The 11397-nt window shown below is 54.1% G+C and overlaps 1 protein-coding gene across 1 annotated transcript in view; it reads right to left on the bottom strand.

Annotated features, from left to right (window-relative positions):
* Positions 1–9769, bottom strand: part of RGS12 (regulator of G protein signaling 12) — a 119184-nt gene extending 109415 nt beyond the window's left edge. Inside the window, exon 1 of the mRNA XM_004265215.4 lies at positions 9673–9769. The gene's annotated coding sequence lies outside the window, so the exon portion shown is untranslated. The remainder of the gene's footprint in view (positions 1–9672) is intronic.
* Between the last annotated feature and the right edge of the window lie 1628 nt (positions 9770–11397).

Consider the following 11397-nt stretch of genomic DNA (forward strand, 5'->3'; position numbering starts at 1 on the left):
TAAACCGTCTTAATTTTCCATTCCTGTTGCTATTTGACTTGCCCTTTTCAGCTCTGCTTGGTATTTATTTCTGTTTGTGGTTTTTAAACCTGGGCAGGGGGGAACTATAAATAAAGTTGCTGGATGTAGCAAATGAAAAGGAAGGCCACTCGGTTAAACCTGAATTTCAGATAAAAGACGAATGACTTTTTAGTATAACTGTGTCCCAAATATCGCACAGCAGTTTTTATCCGGTGAATCTATCTATGAAGGGACAGCCCCCCAGTCCTGAGGCAGCAGCCCCCCGCTGGAACCTGGCTGTCCCGCCACCCTCCCGGCGGCCCAGGACAGGAGGCACAGCCAGACCCTCCGCCCACCTGGCTGCCTGGTCCCCGCCTCCTCGCTCACCCCAAGCCGGCACCGGCGGAGAACCACTCTCCTCTCCAAGAAGTGGGTCTTTTCTCAGGCCTCCTACAGAACATCCCGCCACGTACAAATCTGGTCATTCGCTACAGGAGTCAAGAGGAGGAAGCCACAGGGTGTTGCACTGCCCTTATTGTCTTTTTCAGTGGGGCAGACGGGAACCTTTCTGTGCTCGGCGTCTCTCTCAGTCACTCTCAGGGAGACAGAAATCTGCAAGCGCACAGAGTCCCAGTACCCGCCTCAGCCTGCACACGGGCTCAGCCTGCACACGGGCGGGCGGCGGGCAGAGCCCTCAGAAATCAACGCAGGACGCATGGCCAGAGCAGGCCACGTGGCAGGAGGCGCATCCCCTGCCCATGATCCCACAGGGCTCCTCACCTTCCAGGTCCAGGCAGGGTGTGGTGGGCTGCATGGTGGCCCCAAGGACATCAGGTCCTAATGCCCAGAACCTGCAAATGTGACCTTATTTGGAAAAAGGGTCTTTGCAGATGGGCTTGTGTGAAGAATTCTCAGATGAGGAGACAGTGCTGGGTTACCCAGGGGGCCCTAAATGCCATCACAAGTGTCCTATAAGAGGGAGGCAGAGGGAAGCTGAGACACAGGGGAGGCCACGTGAAGACGGAGGCAGAGACAGGAGCGTAGGGGCCTCAAGCAGCCACCAGGAGCCGGAAGAGGTGGGAAGGATCTCCCAACAACGGAGGCCCCCAGGGGGAGCCCAGCCGGGCCCTGCCCACACCTTGATGCGGACATCCGCCTCCAGAACAGCGAGAATAAATCCCCGCTGGTGTAAGCCCCCCAGTTGGCAGTGCTTTGTTCCACGGCCCCAGGAAACTCACACAAGGTGGGCCCAGGAGCCCCCCAGCCCGGGCCCGGCCGCCCCACCCTCACGGTGCAGAGTGGACTGGCTGTGAAACGCTAGGTGCACGCTCCTGGCCGGGCTCCAGGCCACTAGGGATGGGGCTCTGGGGAGCGGGCGGTCTGGGCACCTCACGCTGCCCAAATGCCTCCAGGTAAAGTGTGTACCAGGCCGGGCTCCTCGGGACTGCACTCACGAGCCGCAGAGCCACAGGCTGGCCCGCAGTAGGGGCTGGACGCGGAGGTGCCCACCGGCGCACGTCCACTCACAGCAGCCACGCTAACAGCACCAGGAACATCCTGCGGGCCACACAGTCCCCAGCACTTCACACTCGTTATTCTAGCTCATCCTCACAACAGCCTTATCATTAACCCTATGTTACAGACAGAAACTGGCATAGAAAAGCAGTCTGCCGAGGTCGAGCTAGACACCGGGGTGGGGTGAAGAGCAGGTACCAAACAGAGCCCTGCGTCGAGGGAACCCGCACCAGCAGGACCGCCCCCCGACCAGAGGTCAGCGGACAAAACCCTCATCCTCACCCCTCGGTGGCTCACGTTGGACGGACGCAGCGAGGGGTGCACACCGGCCAACACGCTCCCCACACTGCTTTGTGTGTCTAAGAAGGCATCCTAGAAGCGCCGCCCTGGACTTCATCTCATCCAGGACTTGGTAAGGAAGAGCTTTCTCCTAGGCTGGAGTGGCTCACTCCCCAATTACTTGATTCTCTAGACGAGAAACAAGGAAACCCCAAAGGTCAACGCCTGGCTACTAACCAAAGTGCCAGGAGGTCCGTCAGTGAAGTGAAAGCCTCATGCATCCGCCTGTGCTGCTGAACCAAGTTCCGACCAGGTCCAAAATATAAAACCAGCTCTTTGAAGAGCTACGAAAGCAGGCAGAAACCGGAGGGGAGTTATCCTCTGTAAGAAGAGGGTTGCGCTGGGTAAGGTGTGTGTTTGTACACGTCTGGAGCTCAGGTGGAAGCTGCAATCCCCCAGCTTCTAGTCACAGGATGGAGTCTGGGCATGGCAGGTGGCTGTAAAGTGAGGGGAACATCTCAGTGTCTCAGACAGGAGGTAGCTGGGGAGAGAGGAAGCCCTGAAATCTGCCGGTAAACTCTGCCCAGGCCCTCGGCCAGCCCCCGAGCAGCCTGTGCACACAGAGCCTCCCAGGAGGAAGCCAGAGTCCAGGCACAGCAGCAGACGTGATGCAGAGAGGTCAGTGTGAGTCCCGACGAGTCAACACTCTTCAGAGAAAACAACCGCTAGTGGAGCACAGTCAAATGTTACTAGATGTTCACAGAAACAGGAAGGTGCGGCCCACAGTCAAGAGACACAGAAGCCAGTGGGAACTGATCCTGAGGTAACCTAGGAGTTGAAATTAGCAGATCAGAACTTTAAGGCAGCTAATATAGTGTGCTCAAGGATTTAATGGAAGATACAGTCAAACAAACAGGTGGCCTATCTCAGTAGAGAAATGGAAACTATAGGAAAGAAGCCAGTGGAAACTCTAGAAATAAAAACTACAGTAACTGAAATTCTTAAACTCATCAAATGAAATGGACTTAATTTAGACTGGAGATGGAAGAAAAGGAGATGAGAAAGAGAAAAAAAATTTTAAATTAGAACAGGGCCTAAATGCCCTGTGGGACAATAACAAACACCAACCGTACATGTAATAGGAGCACCAGAGGGAGAGGAGAACAAACGGGGCAGAAAAAATATCTGCACAAACAATGACCACATGTTCCCCAAATTTGGTAAAAAAATTATCAATTTATTTATCCAAGAAGCTCCACAAACCCTGAGCAGGATAAATACAAAGAAAACCCTCATACGCACATCACAGTCCAAGTGCTGGAAGTCAAAGGCGAAGACGCCACGTGACACATGGGGACAAGGCAGCGATGGCGAGGCTGACATCTACACAACGGCAGCCGGAAGACAAAGCGAACCAGAGGGCTGGGAAGGAGAAACCGGAATTCTACAGCCAGCACAAAGATCCCTTAAAACTGAAGGGAAATGAAGACAGTTCAGATAAACCAAAATTGGGAGAATCTGTCACCAACAGGCAAGAAATGCTAAAGGAGGTGTTTCAAGCTGAAGAGAAAGGACACCAGATGGAAACTCAAATCTACAAGAGGGAACGAAGCAAACAGAAATGGTGAATATGCGGGTAAATGTCGTGACATATTATTTTCCTTCTCTTAATTTCTTTAAAATACGTATGACTTTTTAAAGCAAAAATTATAACAGTGTGTTGTATGGTTTATAACATATGTAGATACAAGACGAATGACAGCAAATAGCTCAAAGGGGGGATAAATGGAACTTTTATTACTATTATAAAATTCTTAACACTTTTTCTAAAGTGTTACACAATTAACTCTAAACAGGCTGCAGTAAGTTAGTATACATATTTTAGACTACTAAAAAATAATGCAAAGAGGTACAGTCAAAAAGCCAAGCCAGGAATTAAGATGGAATACTAGAAAATAGGTGTGTATATTTACTACAGATAAATACACATCTGGTACATGCAATACATAGATACAAACATGTACACACCTTTGTGTATGTACACACATATATGCATACATTCAATTAACCCAAAACAAGACAGGAAAGGAAAAACAGCAACACCACCAAAAACTAGGACAAACAGAAGACAAGTGGAGACACAAATCAGCCCTATTAATAGGCACGTGGAACGGAAATGAAAAGCTACGACAAAAGAGGAGTGAGGAGCGGGTGGAGTCAAGCGGAGTCTAACAGGCCCGGACGTCCACAGTCGTCACAGGTGAGTGACAGTACCTGGGCGTTCACTATATTCTTCTGTTTACTCTGTATCTATTCAAATAATTTCTATAATGAACACTTTCTAAAAATTGGTATTAAGAGTGTTCCAAATATTATTTATGCCCCTTCCCCCCCAAAACTGCTTTGGAAAAGTTTGTGTTTATTATTTGTTTATTTATTAGCTAATAAAAACTTTCAATTTGGGGGAAGTTAAAACACTAGAAATGGAAAAGGAAAACAACACTCACATTCAAAAGCAGAAAGTATGAAATGGGCTTTATGAGAAGCTAACTTTGAATGTCAGCATACAAACAGGCTGAGAGTAAATGGATGGAAAAGCCATAAGGTGCAGACAGTAAACGTGAGACAGCTAGGGGTGTGCATCAGTGTCAGGTAAATGGGCTTCAAAACAAAAGCTCTGCTCATCAGGAAAACAAATCGTCCCTAAAGTGTACAAGCCTAATAACAGGGCTTCAGATACAGAAAGCAAAACCTGAAAGAACTCAAGGCAGGAATACACAATCCACAGTCAACGTTGGAGATTTTAACACTTTTCTCAACAATTATTACAATGACCAGAATCCCTACCCACCCACCCCCAAAATCAGTAATATAGGAGATCTGAACACCATACAGTGTTCCTTCCATGTGCCAGGCACAATTTTAGGTGTTTGAATTCGGCCATGAATAATACTGAGGGAAAAAAAAAAAAATCCTTGCTCTCAAGGGACTTCCCTGGTGGTGCAGTGGTTAAGAATCCACCTGCCAACGCAGGGGACAGGGGTTCAAGCCCTGGTCTGGGAAGATCCCACATGCCGCAGAGCAACTAAGCCCGTGCACCACGACTAACGAGCCTGCGCTCTAGAGCCCGTGAACCACAGCTACTGAAGCCCGCGTGCCTAGAGCCCATGCTCCGCAACAAGAGAAGCCACCGCAATGAAAACCCCGTGCACCACAACGAAGAGTAGCCCCCGCTCACTGCAACTAAAGAAAGCCAGCACGTAGCAACAAAGACCCAACATGGCCCAAAATAAATAAATTTATTTAAAAAAAAAATTCTTGTTCTCATGAAGGATATAGTCTAGTAAAAAATAGGGGGGAAAAAGAAAGATAAGAAAACAGAATAGGGCTTCCCTGGTGGCGCAGTGGTTGAGAATCTGCCTGCTAATGCAGGCGACACGGGTTTGAGCCCCGGTCTGGGAGGATCCCACATGCCGCGGAGCAACTAGGCCCGTGAGCCACAACTACTGAGCCTGCGCATCTGGAGCCTGTGCTCCGCAACAAGAGAGACCGCGATAGTGAGAGGCCCGCGCGCAATGAAGAGTGGCCCCGCTCGCCACAACTAGGGAAAGCCCTGGCACAGAAATGAAGACGCAACACAGCCAAAAGTAAATAAATAAATAAATAAAATTTAAAAAAAAAAGTAACTGTACCATTAAAAAAAAAAGACAATAAAAACTCAAAGTATCCTTAATTATTACCTTCTAAGAGATAAACAGAAAAGGAAAATCGAAATAAAAAAGAACTATTGAACAATAAAAGGGATAACAGAAATAAAACAATTAACAGAAGTGTCAGAAGACAATGCAAAGCAATCTCCCAAGGGCAGACCAAACATCAAAGAGATCAATAAGAGGAGAAGGAAGATCAGGGATTAGAAGGTCAGCCCAGGAGTTCTAGCCTCCAAATAAAAGGGGTTCCAGAGAGACACAAGCATGAAGGAAAGGAAACTAAGAATAACACAAAACGTCAGGCCTAGGCTGAAGGGGGCCACCTGGCCCAGGACAGTGATGAGAACGTACGTCATCAACTGATAGATCAGAACATGGGGAACAAGAGAAGCTCCTGTGGGGCCAGATCACACACAGAGACCTGAAGTCACCATGGCATCAGCTTCCACCAGTGCCGGAAACTACACACAATGATGCAACATCTTCAAAGTTCTGAGAAAACACTTTTCAGTAGAATTCTATACCCAGCTAAACTAAAAGTTAACTGAAGAGTGAAACAAAGATACTTTCAGAATCAGGGGCAAAAGAAAAATCTACCTAATGTTTCTTAGTTATCATGAATATGCACTCAACAGAACAAGGAGCGAGCCCAGACAGAGAATAGAGGTCCCGAGCGTGGGGACATGGGGGCGCAGGCGTGCAGGTCCCATGGGGACCAGGACAGAGTGGGGCAGGAAGCAGGGTGCCAGGAGCGAAGTCCTCAACAAGGGCCACCACAAGAGGGGTGTGGCAGGGCACGTGCTGGGGTGAGGAGAGAGAGGTTGACAGGAGAGCGACAGGGTTGAGTGAGAAAGGAGTTGTGCTCAGGTACCGTGTGGTTCAGCAACAAACATGTGAGCAGCGGACACTAGTCTAACCAAAAGAAGGTGATGTGATGAAGTTGGGAAATGGAGGGAGAGGAAGCAGTGGTGCAGCGGAGGGGAGAGCCAGCCCTCCCTCGCACCTTCGAGAGAAATCAAATACACACATTTTAAGACTAGCAGCTTAAATGGGCAGTAAATGCCTGAGAAAATAGGATGCCTGAGATGACTGCCCCTTGGAGATGGGGACAAGCAGGACAGGAGAGTGCCTGCTGTCTGATTCTTTAATCAGTAGGCTTAGCTCTTCATCTGGTGTCCTAAAAGGATGGCCACTGTCAAGGGACAAAAATGGTGCAGCATGGTGTGTGTAAAAAAAAAACCAAGGAAGGAGACACATCGGGATATCACCTGATTACAGGGTTGGGGACGGGTTGGGGACAGTAAGGCCACAGGAAAAGAGAGCAAAGAAAGCAGAAAGGACAAACTAGGCATTTTACTTGCCTGGAGTACATGATCTCGGGGATGAATCTGGTGAACCCCCAAAAACCGCAGGTAAACTTGTGTCTGTATTAAAATTGCACGTGCACGTGGGTTAAGTGTACTTCTGAGGACTGACTACAGCTCTTGTCAGATGGCCAAAGGAGCTGGTAACCACCACCCCCAAAAGTAAAAACGAGTGATCTGCCAGACTTGAACCCCAAGCAAAGCTCATCTTCTCTCCCGGGACAGCTGCGGCCTCTCCTCCGGCGCACAGCAGGGGACACCGCGAGGCCCTTCTGGATGCAGGAGCGGCAGCGCCCAGTCAGGGAAGGTGTACGAGATGGCTGCTCCCCAGCCCAGGACGGGAAGGACCACAGTCCTTCCAAAAGTAGTCAGGGTGGTCCGCAACGACATCGGGTCCGAGGTCCTGGAACTGTGAATGTCACCTCATAAGCAACAGGGACTTGGCAGGTGGGATTACTTTAAAGAGCCCTTGCTGGGAGAGGACCCTGGGTTCCACACGCAGGTGTGACCACAGGTGTCCTCACGGGAGGGAGGCAGAGGGAGGTGTGAAGACAGGACACAAGGACGGAAGCAGGGGCGCCAGGGCAGTGTGACACGGGGCCCAGGGCCGAGGCATGTGGGACAGCCTCCAGAACTGCGAGGGGTACATTTCTGCCCTTTAAGCCACTAAGCTGGTGGTAATTTGTTACAGCGGTCACGGGAAACACATACACGTGCTAACTAGAAAGTAAAAGGTTTATGGGAACTCCACCAAAGAAAATGTAAGACGCCCTGGCTTCGTTGTGTTTTGTGTACTTGCTACACAGCATGTGTTAAGTCTTCACTAACACACTGTTTTCTCCTTCATCCTGACCCTTTTGCTTGGCCCGTTTCAGACAAAGACAAGTGTCAAAACACAATATAATCAGAACGTGAACATGCTATCACCTCTGCGGGTGGGCGGCACGGGCCACTCCTTCCACTGGGCAGCCAGCCTTGACCGCCCTCACCTCCCCCGCCTCCCGGCCGGCCGGCCCCTCCGCCAGGGCCACACTGGTCCCGGCCTCCCAGCCCGCAGCTGTCCTCTGCCTGGCCACTGGCCCCTTCCTCTCAGATGCCCTCCTTCTAGAACGAGGGGGAAGAAGGGCTGCCCTTGACCCTGGGGCGCAGCAGTGTCCAGGCCCCCTCCTCTCGGCTGCGCAGGCCCACGCAGTGCCCGCCTCTCACCTCCTGACCCTGCGCAGGACACTGCCACCCAGCACCCGCCCACAGGTCAGCTCCACACGTCCGTCCAGCCCAGGTCCTCCTCTGCCCATCCCAGCCCACAGGCGGTCACCCAGCGCCTTGGCTGTGGGCGCCTCAGCGATGGGCTGTCCCCATCTGAGCATCCCTGAAGCCCAGGTCCTGTGCCGGCCACCTCGTGCCCGTTATCTCTAGGCCTCAAGACCACTGGGTCGGAAGGCGTTCTGATGAAACCTCACGCTGTGACCACTATGTTTCTAAAGTTAAACTTTAAACATATTCTCTCTACTCACCGCCCTCTCCCCACTGCCTACTTGGGCTCCTGTCTCAGACCTGGGTGCTGGGGGGGTCTCTGGGGAAGCGGCGCCTTGCCCGCAGGCCTCACTGTCCCGCCTGCAGGTCCCCCGGCCTCACAAGGGCCCTTCCCATCACAGCACGTGAAAGTACCGGACACTGACCACGCAGGTCCACCCACAACCCTGAGCAGCCTCACAGGCAGGTCCCGTTACACACCCAACCCAGCAATGGGGAAACTAAGGCACAGAGAGGGTGGTCGCCTGCCCAAGGGCTCTGTCTACACTCACAACTCTGGGCCACTCTGCCTACACTCACAACTCTGGGATGCTGTCTACACTCACAACTCTGGGCCGCTCTGTCTACACTCACAACTCTGGGATGCTGTCTACACTCACAACTCTGGGCCGCTCTGTCTACACTCACAACTCTGGGCCGCTCTGTCTACACTCACAACTCTGGGATGCTGTCTACACTCACAACTCTGGGCCGCTCTGTCTACACTCACAACTCTGGGATGCTGTCTACACTCACAACTCTGGGATGCTGTCTACACTCACAACTCTGGGCCGCTCTGTCTACACCCACAACTCTGGGCCGCTCTGTCTACACTCACAACTCTGGGCCACTCTGTCTACACTCACAACTCTGGACTACTGTCTACATCCAAAACTCTGGGCTGCTCTCTGTCTACACCCACAACTCGGGACCACTCTGTCTACACCCACAACTCGACCACTCTGTCTACACCCACAACTCTGGGCCGCTCTGTCTACACCCACAACTCTGGGCCTCCCAGTCTCACCCCTCCACCCCTGAGCTGCAGCACGGAGCCTGCACCGGGAAGCCGGCACGGCAATGCACTGCGTTGCTGCAGTGGATTTCCAGAGTTGGGGTCTCTGGAGGCGGCCTCTGGCCAAACAATGCGGCCGCCCGTGAGATCGGACAGGAAACTCGGGAGCCGTGCGGACTCGGCCCGGGGCGCGCGGGCTCGGCCGCCGTCCGAGCGAACGCGGTGGGCACTGCAGGCCCGCGGCTCAGGCCGGCCCCGACCCCCGGCCCTCCTGTCCCGCCAAGGGCCGGCCCCGCGGCGGCCCCACAACCCGGCCGGAGTCGGGCCCGGGAACAAAAGGAGGGCGGCGGCGGCCGGGCGGCCCCGACCCTGAGGAGCCGGCCGCCCCCAGCACCCTCCGCTCCGCTGGGCGGGGCGGACCGCGGAGGGCGCGAGCGCGCGCCCAGAGAAGAAAGAAAGCGGAGGCGGGGCGGCCAGCGCCCGGCCCGCAACCTACCGGCCGCTCGCTCTCCGGCCGCGATCCGCTCCGCCCGCGCGCCCAACGGTCGCCTCCGCTGTCTCCCAGGGCCGAGGGGCGGGGCCGGGAGAGGGCGGGGCCGCAGAGAGGGGCGGGGTCGATGGGAGGTGGGGCGAAACCAGAGCGTGGGCGGGGCCTAAGGGGCTGTTCGGGGGCGGGGCCAATGCGGGCGGGGCCGTGGACGGGTAGGTATCTCTAGGGGGCGGGGCCATCTGTGGCGGGACCGGTGAGGGGGCGGGGCCTGGTAGGGGAGGGGCTGATGGGGCGGGGTCGAGGGAGGAATGGGACCTCCTGGGGGCGGGGCCGTGAGAGGAGCGGGACCTCCAGGAGGGAGGTGGGGCGGAATCGTGGCCTCCAAGGTCGTGGGAGGCTCTCAGCACGGGGCCGGAGTGCTTGGTCTATGGAGCTGTGACGGGGAGTCCAGTGGACGGGATGGGGGGCGGCGCTTCCACGGGACAAGGGAAGAAGGAGACGAGAGACGGATCTTGAGGGGGCGGATCTTGAAGGGCGGGGACCCCCGGACAGGGGCGGGACTTCCGCTACCCGGGAGACGTGGCGGGTCCTGCTCTGGCTGTGGACGTCATGCGCCGTCGGCCCGTATCCCCTCCCGCACCGGGTTCTCTCCCGCGCCCACCCCGCCCCCCCGGTCCCGGGAGGTGCGTTGAGACTTCCTCCGCGCCCCGCGTCTCGAGGACCCCGCCCCCTCCTCTCGACTGCCTTCCGCGACCTTGATGATCATCAGACCGCATTCCACCAAGAAATCGCTTTATTTTTGCGGAAGGGAGTGTGGTGTCCCCCGCGGATCACAGCCTCCCCCTAGTCCCCCAACAGGGAGCAGAGGCCAGGCAGGCCTGGCAGGTGCCCAGCACGACCCAGGCTGCCCTGGTGGTCCCCAGGGCGCCTGCTCCCCTCCCACCTGTCCAGACCCTGGGCCTTGTGCCCGGGGAGGCCGTCCAGGGCTGGCTCTCCTCCCCTCCAGCTGTCTTCTTCCTCAGCGGTCCCTACTCGGGAAGTCCCATTCCCGTTAGTCATAGTGACCGGCCAGAGTATTTTCAGGAAACAGTCTGCTGGGCATTTATTGTACAAGCTAAGTGTGGGGAAAATCAAGCCCAGGGCTCCTGACTAGTCAGGCCTTGACTTTCAGTTATGCAGCCGGCACCCAAACCTGGCTGGAGCCTGCTGGGTTGTATATTAAATTGTATATTGTTGTATATTAAATCACCAGCCATCACACTTCCAGCCCCTCGGCTGACTGTGAAAAATCAGAAAATCTTCAGTTATGCTTCATATTCCCTTCAGTGCTCCCAAAAGGGCAGCGGAGGACAAATTTCTCACTACCTGACATGTTGTCAGGATGCATCTTCCCCTTATGTTTGCAAATGAAATAGCTCGATAGCATCTGGGGATGCGGACCTGTGTTGGCAGAAGTGTGCTGGCCATCAGAAGGGCTGCCGTGCTCTGCTGAGGGCAGGTAGTGGGGAGCTCTCGGGCATTGGGGCCAACGGTCTCTACAACAGCACAGCTACGGACTGTGTCCCCCCAACAACTTCACATGTTGAAGCCTATTCCCCAATGTGATGGTATTTGGAGGTGATGAGGTCATAAGAGTGGAGACCCATGAACGTGATTAGTGCTCTTGTAAGAGACCCCAGAGTGCTCCCTCACCTGATGGGCCATGTGAGAACACAGACCAAAGACACCCGT

This window comes from Orcinus orca, chromosome 4, assembly GCF_937001465.1.
Source record: "Orcinus orca chromosome 4, mOrcOrc1.1, whole genome shotgun sequence".
NCBI lineage: Eukaryota > Metazoa > Chordata > Mammalia > Artiodactyla > Delphinidae > Orcinus > Orcinus orca.